Genomic DNA, 10111 nt, shown 5'->3' with positions numbered 1-10111 from the left:
TGAATATTTTAACAGATATTAACTCTTTGTGTATGAACCAGATGTTTGTCCCAAGAACAGCTAGTACAATCCACACCTCATCACAGCAGTATCTTTATAATTATGAGGGGGACCAGGCTGCTACTTACACACAGCCTGGAGAACTGATCATAAACAGATTAAGGCTGAAAGGTCATTCTGATAGCAGTATTTTACAAAAATGCCATCAGCAGTCCCCCCCCCCCCCCCCGGCAATCTCATTCTCTCTTCTGTTATGCTCCTACTGTGGGGTTTTCATGATTTTATGGACTTTGGCAATCAGGATTTGGCTTTGGCTGCTGTGCTAACAATTGAGTATGGGAGTGAAACTGATATTTGCTGACTTTAATTTATTTGGCAAATAAATTGGCTAATGAAATTAAAAAACCAGTGTAATTGAAAATGTGTTGGCTAATCATAAAAAAGCAAGAGTAATTCCAGGAGATGACATATCAAAATGAAGTGTACATTAATGGAGAAGAAAATTGCCATGGACACAGGAAAGTAGCATTAGCTATAAAATAGCGAATAAAATAAATGAATAAATAAAATAATATGACATTCTCACAAAAAGGTAAGAAAAGTGAAATCCAGTCTACTACTCAATGGGACTCACTGAGTACACATGCATAAGATTCCACTTTTTTCCTTTAACTGCATTTTAAAAATTCAAACTGGATCATGAAATCAATAAAATATTTTTCATATGATTGAGCATATTATACTTTACACTTGAGACTACAAACCAGATTTTTAAACCAGATCCTAATTTGCAGCCCAGGAATAATTTTTAGTTTTCTATTTAATGGCGTTAGCAGGGCAAGAGGTCGTTACAGAGGAAGGCGTGATAGAGGTGTGATACCTATTCCACCTTCCACTCGCCCTGCTACCCTAAAAGATCTGGAGAGCTTGCCTAACCAGCCACCGAACCTCTCTCTGCTGTTATGTAATGCCAGGTCAGTGAAGAATAAGTCCCAAATCATCTACGACTTATCAACAGATCACAATGCTGACCTGGCTTGTATCATGGAGACCTGGCTTGGAGCAGACAGCTCTGTAACCTGGGCTCAGGCACTTCCGGCCGGGTACTCCGTCAATGAGCAGGTGAGGGGAAGTGGGCTGGGAGGGGTGTGTGGCCATGGTCCACAGAAACAACCTTACCTTAATCAGGATACCTATCCGTGCATTAGACCACATTGAGTGCATTTACCTTAGCTTGATGACCAGGGAGAGTCTGGGGATTCTGTTGGTTTATCGTCCACCCCATAATCTAACAGACTCCCTAGCCGAGCTGACGCAACTAGTCTCGGAGCTGGTGTTGGAGTCACCTAGGCTGCTGGTCCTGGGCGACCTCAACATCCCCCTCGAGACTGGGCTGACTAACCTTACTGGTGCAGCTCGGGAGTTCATATTTCCATGACAAACATGGGCCTCTCTCAGATAGTCTCCGAGCCTACACATTGCGCAGGTCATGCCCTCAATGTGGTCTTCTGCATGGAACAGGCATATCCATGGGCGGAGATAATTACTATCTCTGCTTTGTCATAGACGGATCATTTCCTGGTTAAGGTTGGACTGAAGGCCACTATCCCTCTCTCCGGGGGTGGAGGACTGATTAGAATGGTCTGCCCTCGAAGGCTGATGGAACCCATCAGGTTCCAAGAAGCCCTAGAGGGTATTATGGTTGGCAGTGCTGGCGATTCTGTCGAAACTCTGGTTAATACGTGGAATAACAACTTTACCAAAGCGATTGACATGATCGCTCCCAAGCGTCCTTTCCAACCCGCTCAAAATCGTAACCCTTGGTATACAGAAGATCTTAGACAAATGAAGCGGGCTAGACAACGACTAGAGCGCCAGTGGCAGAGATCTCAACTCATATCCGATAAGACACTTCATTCGACCTTTCTTAGGTCTTATCAAGTGGCGATAGATGCAGCTAAGAAATCCTTCAATTCTGCATCTATCACATCTGCAAAATCTCATCCAGCTGAGCTGTTCAGGGTAGTGAGGAACTTAACCCAACTACCTGCTACCCAGAACCCTTTATTAGATTCTTCTGAAGCCTGCTGTGACACTCCAGGACTGGAGGAGAAAGGTCTTGGCTTTGCCTGTGTTCTCTCCCTCTCCTCCAAAGCTGCCCCTTTCATGGTGGGGCACAGGAGATTTCTGCAAACAGCTTTGCAGCACGTGGCAGCTGTGGGGAACAGATGGTGAGGGGTATACCCTCCATGTCCTGTTTCTCCCCATCACCTCTGCCCAGCCCGTTTAGGACCAGGTATCAGTGAGGAAAACTGGCCAGAAGTTATGGAAACTTATCAGCATTCTGCCCCGTGCGTTTAGGGCCAGGGATCAGTGAGGGAATGGCCAAGACGCTTCTCAGCATTTCTGCCCAGCCTGCTTAGGACCAGAGTTCAGAGGACAGGCCAGCCAAAAGCCATGAACTAGCAAGATTGGGACTCAGCTAGGAGGTCAGATGGGGGGATACACTCTTAGTCTCCTCCTTTCTTCCCATCTCTGGACCCTATGGCACCCAGGACCCCAACAGTTTTGGGAGATCCTATTGCAACATGAGAAAAAAACAATCGTGGCATTGCCAGGGCTCCTGCTCATTCCCTTTTGTTCTTATATGAGATGGTGTGAAATGAGGCAAAGATTCCTCTCTGCCATGTACAGTCACCATCTTGGCCCCATAGCTGTAAAGGAAGCTGTACAGGGCCCAGCAAGGGGCTGGGGCTCCAACTCTAAAATGGTCTTTGGCTGCCACAGAGCATCCCACAAGAAAAGCAAAAAAATGGCTTCATGTCCTCACCAGATGGAGCATGCCTCTGTCACCCACTTCTAAACAGAAGCTGAGGGCCATCTCAGGTATGCTTTGATGAGAGTTCCTGCATAGCAGAATGGGATTGAACTGGATGGCCCTGGGGTCTCTTTTCAACTCTAGGATTCTATGAATTTCTGAGGAAACACGTGGATACAAATCCTCCAGCGTTTCCTCCTCAAAAATAACAAAAAAATGGGGGGCATGTGGATAGCATCGGTTTGGCTGCCTCAAACTGTGGCACTCTTGGGAGAGCAGTTGGATGCTTGGCCTCTCAATCAGAGTTTTCCTTTCTCAGAATACAAAACATATCTCAGGTAAATGGGGAGCCATGTCCCACAGCAGCCCCTCTGCCCTTCCCAGCTACCTATGCAAGTGGGAAGGGAGTTGGGACCAAGCCAGCCCTCTGAGGTTAGAGAAGCCAGGTTACCTATCTACAGGGCCTGCCTGAGATTTAAAAGGGCTAAGCTATTCTACAGCCCAGCTTGAAAGTTGGCTGCTAAACATAATAATAATAAAAATGCCCTGTGAATATCGGGCTACACTACAGGCCATATGCAGCTTATCTCCCCGTGGTTACCAATGGTCTTCAATCACTGCTAACGTAAGAGCTTTCCTCAGTGCCTGGAACAAGCTACTGCCCAGGCAGTCTCCCTTGATGGGCCAATCAAGGAGGGAGAGTCCCACAGCAACAGGTCTGGGGGCTGGATTTACAAAGAGATACTGGTTAACTTTTTCTGGTGTTCATTTTATTATTATTAGCCATGAGGTTTGAGTTGTGCTGTTTCTGCTCACCCCCCTCTCCTTTTTACCAGGGCACAGGAGATGCCTGGAAACTAATTCAACAAGGGAGAGGGCTAGCCATAAAATCCACATGAGACTTTCCTTCCCTTCATAGGCTATCCCTGTCTCCATTTAGGGCCAGAGCCTTTTTGCCTTAGCTGGAGCAGCCTAAGACATGAGAGGAGCACATGGTTCTACCCCCTCCCTGTTCAAACACTCTCATAAGACATAAGACTTACAAATACAGATTCCAATTTAAAGTCTAATAAAAAACAGGGTGAGGACTCAAGCAAGAGAAAGATACTTCCCCTTTCCTCTGGCACTCAGCAGATCTCTAATGCTTACCCCACGCCATTGAGGATCTTTTGAGAAATTATCTCATATGAGGTGACAGATAATTTAGATTAAGGTGAACCACCCAGCTCCACTTTAGTGCAAAAGGTTAAAAAAGTCCCCTGTTTTATAAAAACCAGGGAACTCAGCTCTAGCCTCAGGAGAGCGGCTCCTCTCATCCCCTTCCCTTCTATTCCATAGGAAGAAAGTCTGTTAAAGGGAAGAAAACTTAAAAAAATAACAGTTTCTTCGATGAAATGGTTTCTCCACTAATATAGGGGTTAATAAATTCCTAAAAATCGAAACAGCTCCATCCTCCATCCCTGGAGAACCCCCCCCCCCCTTCCCCTGAAGTGTTTAAAAATAAACATAAAACAGGTTTTTCTGCTAAGGGGATTGCTTCAAATCCCATACAGCATCAGTAGAGCCCTGAGGAGATTTGCCACAAAACAAAGAACACAATTACCCGTTAACTAGTCCTAAATAAGTTACAATTTAACTAAAGAAAGCCTGCTGATGGCTTGCCATACAACCTGGTCCCCCCTGGCAGGTAGACCCTATGTGACAAGGTCTATCATGCATATGATGAATGGGTCAAAGACCAGAAGGCATCAAGCCTGCCAATCCTCTTTCTTTTAGTTTGTCTCAAGGTGCACAAATGCCTTTGCATACATTGTTATAAGGTTAAGCCACTTTGTGGGTGCCCCCTCCCTCTTTCCCCAGACAATAAGGGTTTCATGGCAAAAAGTCCTGGTTCAAAGAACAAATGCCCCCTCCTCTGGGGTTGTACAAATTGACTTGAACTTGTCTTTCCCGCTAGCATACATGCCTCAGATCTAATATACCATGTAGCAAAAAGCTCCCTAATAGGGGTTACAAACAACAAGCCAGCCCTCTGTATAAACCCACTACTTGTAAAATAGTCCACACACACACACACACACACACATCAAACTTGATTTACTATTTTATATAATGGACCTCCATTTTACCTGGGCCATATACTAACTATCTAAACGGGGGCGTGACTTCCATGGAATTTGGTATTCAAGCGAAGGTCCAAATAAAATCAATCTCCAGGGATAACCGAGGCCCACTGACAACTACTATTAAAAAAAAAATTGAAGTTTGCTTTTTCTTTGGACAAAGAATCTTTGTGAGAAATTTACTCCCTCCAAACTGGATACAGAGTGTATCCTGCCAGTCCTCTGTTACCATTCAACCGGGAGACCCCATCAAGCCTTCACTAATCCAATGATGATAGTCTCCTAACGTAGAGTTGGATGATTTTTTAAAAGTTTTTCTAGACAAGTTCTTCTCAGATGAATCAGAACTAATTCTGAGAACCAGGCCCTGTAACACGAGTGCATCCCACGCTTCCTGCATGGAACTCACCTAATGTCTGCAAGAATAAAGGTAATAATCCAGTTGTCCCTCCCTTGCCTAACCGATGAAATTAGTCCTTATTTTACACAGGTGCACAGAATGTTCCCAAGTAAGAACCTGCACATTTCCTGAAACTATTAATTGGTGTCAGACATTACAATTCCCCTCTTTCAGAGTGGTAACCCTTCATTCCCATCTACCAAAGTTAAATCACAAACTTGTAATAATAACACCTTCATGCTATAAAAAACCAGTAAACAAGGGATCAGTGACGGGTTTGAAGCTGGCATGGTCCAAGATGGACAAGTTCCATTCTGAGGAAATCACATAATCCACCAATAATCCACACTTTGAACAAGTTAAAACCCTGGAGGTTAACTGGCAACCTCCCCCCCCATTAGGAATCATTACTTGTGTTTTCCGTAACTGACCACTAAAAGGGGAAAATAGAATGAGGCCCATGGAACAAGGGCAAACCCCATCGCCTGACATTCCTGGCCAATTCTCAGGTTAGCCCCGGTCCCTCTCTAACCAATGCTAGTTAAAAAGTTGGCAAGTCCCCCCTTGGCCCAGACCTGCTACTCCTGTTAAACTCCAAAAAAACAATATAAAACAATTGCTGTTTCCTCAGACCAGACAGCCTGGGAAACACTGTTCTATAACATTAGTTAGCATGGAGGTCCCCCCTCAGGACTCCGTTGAACCCCACAGTCTTCTCCTATTGAAAATCTTCCAGGAGGACATCGGCGGGGGCTAAATAGGTCCACCACAGCAATAAACCACAGACTACACTTATAACCTCAACTGTGTGAACAACAAGGCAGGGGCCGATGGGATGGCATCCCAATCTCCATGTCCCAACCCAAGGTGGACTTGTTGCTGCTTTGCCTACCAACATTTCTCTTCTCGGGATTTAACATGGTCCCTGAGGGTGCTGCTGTCCTAGTTCCTAAGGGAGATTTTACCACACCCACCTTCTAAAAACCAACCATTTTGCCGTGGGGGCCCCCTCCTATTTTTTGCTCTTGGCACATTGGGGTCTGAGCCCTGGGTCCTGCATCAACACTAACAACAACAGCCAAAAAAAAAAAAAGAAAAAAAAAATAAATAAATAAAAAAAAAAAAAAAAAAAAGAAAATGAATTAAAAAAAAAAACGCTCCATGGCAATCAGCCAGACCCCACAGACACCACCCTAGGTACTCTATCTCCTAGAGTCAGAAATCAGATACCCCCAGCCTTCTTCATCTGCCAGACATTGGAAAAGACTTTAAAAACATCACCCAATGCCTGGAACCAGCCACCCTAGAGGAAAACAGCTTTTGTTCCTCTGAACACCTCACTGTTTTCCTTTTAAAAACCCGACCCTGCTCCTTTGGGCAAGAAGGCAAATAAGTCTTCAATGCTAGCAGGTGGGCCCCAAGGGCCAGCATACTAACCTGCCCAGGAATCTTGAAGAGGTTACCCCACCACAACCAGAAACCAAGTCACCCATGACAGAAACTACAGGTGCTTGAGCACCTCTAGCATCATAATCCTAATAAGCAAAGACCATCCAAGGGTGCCACTTACAAGCCAACCCAATACACAACCTGTTAGCTTGAAAAGCTCGGCTCGCTGAAAGCTGCTTTGACAGCAGGTCCGCAAGCGGGTGCTCAAACCTGGTCCTCTGAAGGGCCCAGCCACGCCCCCCCCCCTGTTAGATCCGGCTTTTAGAAATCCCAACTAACAGGAAAGTGGGGGTTTAATCATACTGGAAAAGGGAACATTGTCTCTTACCTGTGAATATGTCCATTTCCAGTAGATAAGAGCCCCACATCCTGGCCCACCCCAGGGGTGCTGGCAAAGATAGTTCATATCCCCATAGTCCTTCCCAGGGGGCCAAGCTAGAATGCTCACCTGCCTGTCCTCTGTCCGCTGTCCCATTCCTCTAATAGTTTGATATCCAAATAAATTGTTATGTTTTTCTGGAGCATTCAGCTTTTTAAACAGACTGGCTTCTAAGGTTAGCTCCACCCACCCAGTGGGCACCAGAAGTCTCTTTACTTCCTGCCTATTGGAAGTGAGTGGGCAAGAGCATAACCCAAACTACAGGGATGGGGCTCTTACTAACCTACTGGAAATGGACATATCACAGTAAGAAGCCATGTCCTATTTAAAATGAATTTACACAATGGTGAATCATATAATCTCTAGAACAGGGGAGTAAGTGTCCTTTGTCAGCCACATCAGCTGCAACAAACCCCACCCGCTCTTTTCCGGCCTCCCAAAGCCCTAATAAAACCCTCAATTTTTAAAAAACAAATTAATCTTATTATAAGCCGCTGTAAATTTACACAGCACTGTACAAGAATCTTTTTAGGGAACTGTCCTAACCTAAAAAGATTGTTATTACAGCGCTGTGTAAATTTACAGCGCTCATAAATAAAGGTATAATAATAATAAATATAATAATAAATAATAATAAAATAATAAAAACATAAACTTGTCCACAAAATCCTCATACAATCCAAATTTTTCTAACCCAATGTTATTTTAATAACAAAAAGCTGGGAAAAAGAAGTGCAAATCAGAGTGGTCCTCCAGGCACTTGAGGATCACATTTGTCCAAAAAGTGTAACCGTGTGGCCCCACTGCATGAGGAAAGTTGAACCTCGTGGCAGCAACACATTTCACTTCTTGCTTCTGAACATTAGAAACTGAACTTTTCATGAATAACAAACCACCACTTAACTGAGCCACAAACTATTCAAAAGTGTAATTTTGACAGAAGATAGTGTATGCATTCAATTCATCGAATTGTGTCAGATCCACAGGTAAGATCATGAACATGGGTAATTAAATTTTAACAATTAAATATTTACTAATAACTAAATTTACTAATTAATTAATGCACAGAGGAGCCATCAGGCAAGACCCAGCCAAACATCGAGGACTGGCTGAAGGAAGAGGCCCCTCCACCTCTTCACTGTCCATCTCCCGGCCTCAGAGGGGAGCCCATTCAGGCAGACACCAGCAACATTGGGGACTGCCTGAGAGCTGGTGGAGGACTAAATCCCGCCGCTGCCACCCCCCCCCCATGTCACCCCCCTGGAGAAGTTACCCAAGAACAGCGGAGGACTGTCTTCGCCCGCTAGTGGTGGACTTTTTACCAGGGGGGAGGGGTCAGTGAGAAGAGGGGTGTTTTTTATGGATTCTTAATTGTTTAAATTGATATTGCTGTGAAACCGCCCTGAAATCTATGGAAGGGCGGTATAAAAAAATAAAATTTATTATTATTTATTATTTTTAAATTGACTAAACTGCTAGTCCATGTATAACTGCCAGGAGCTGCTTCATGCTCTCCGCACATGGCCCTTTTTCCTCCCCCCCCACCACCTTTTGCTATCAACAAGGTGCCAAGGATTAATCTGTGAACCCTTTGCAGCACATAATTGCTCCCATTCACTGAAGCTACAAGCCCCCCCTTCCTTACTAAAAACTAAATGATGGCCTTTGTATAACTTACTACCATCAGAATATACTCTACTATATGAAATTGACACTCGTGTAAGTCGAGGTCAAATGAGGGGGGGGGGTGGAATTTAAATTTATAATATGACTTGTGATATGTGCAGAAGTCAGACTTAAGGGGCAGCCCAGCAGGAGAGAGGTGCAGGGTGAATGCTCCCCTCCCCCAAGTGCTCCCCAAATGGGCTGCCCCTGGCGAGGCAGCCCCACTGGGGAGAGGACTTGGCCAAAGACCTATTGTCCCATGTATAAAATCTACTCAAGATTTGGAAGGCCATTTTGGGGCAAAAATTCACCATTATAATCCAGTATAATCGGTATGTTAAAAAAGGACCATGTCCCCCTTTTTAACATGTGGGCACTTGGGGGGTTCATTTTCTCTCAATTTCATCCCTCCCTCTCCAATGCAGCCATTGCCTCCCCGCTGTGCACAGGAAAGCACATAGACTAACAAAGTCTACATTGTTGCTTGGTATTACAGGGGCTTTCAGGCCCACCTCTGTGCTATGGCAATGTGGTGTATTTTTACCTTCAGTAACTACTAATAATGACAGCAGGTTTCCTCCCAGTTACCAACAATTAAACAAGCCTGTCCTTTAAAAAAAGGACCTCTGAATTGGCTGATTACTGGATGTCAACAAAAACAACACCAAACGGGTAACCCCTCCTGTTTTCTCTGCTAGTCGTCAACGTGTGCCAGTTTGTCTTGTTCCAAGCACCAGAAAGGCAATGTCCTTGATGTCTTCTTAATATCATTGGACAGAGAAACACAAATCTCAATGACCTGGAAAAAAGGGAAATTGGAAATTTAAATTTAGCCTCATCCATAGTTGAAGAATCTCAAGGCCAGGGCCCCCGCCCAGTCAAACCCCATCTCTCTGCACCGCCATTCCAGGAACACAAATCAAAGCACCCCCCAACGATGGCCTCAGCCTCCTGTTAAAACCAAGCCTCCAAGAAGGAGACTCCCACCACAACCACCATTCAGAGGGAGTGTGTTCCAACTCTGAACAGCTATACGTCAGGAAGTCCTCCTAATGTTAAGCTTGCAATCCCATTATTCTGGGTCCTATTCTCTGGAGCAGCAGAGAACAAGCTTGCCCCTCCGTCCTCCAATATGACAACCCCTTCAAATATTAAACAAAGGCTACTACGTCCCTCTCTCTTTCTCCTGGCAAACATACAAAGCTCCCCAATTGCTCCCTCATACCATTTCCAAGACCCTTCAACCAGGGTTACCCCTCTCTGGAAATGCCTTCAAG

This window comes from Sceloporus undulatus, chromosome 5 (assembly GCF_019175285.1).
Source record: "Sceloporus undulatus isolate JIND9_A2432 ecotype Alabama chromosome 5, SceUnd_v1.1, whole genome shotgun sequence".
Classification (NCBI taxonomy): Eukaryota; Metazoa; Chordata; class Lepidosauria; order Squamata; family Phrynosomatidae; genus Sceloporus; species Sceloporus undulatus.
The sequence above is the reverse complement of the archived record's forward strand: the minus strand, read 5'-3'. Positions refer to the sequence as shown.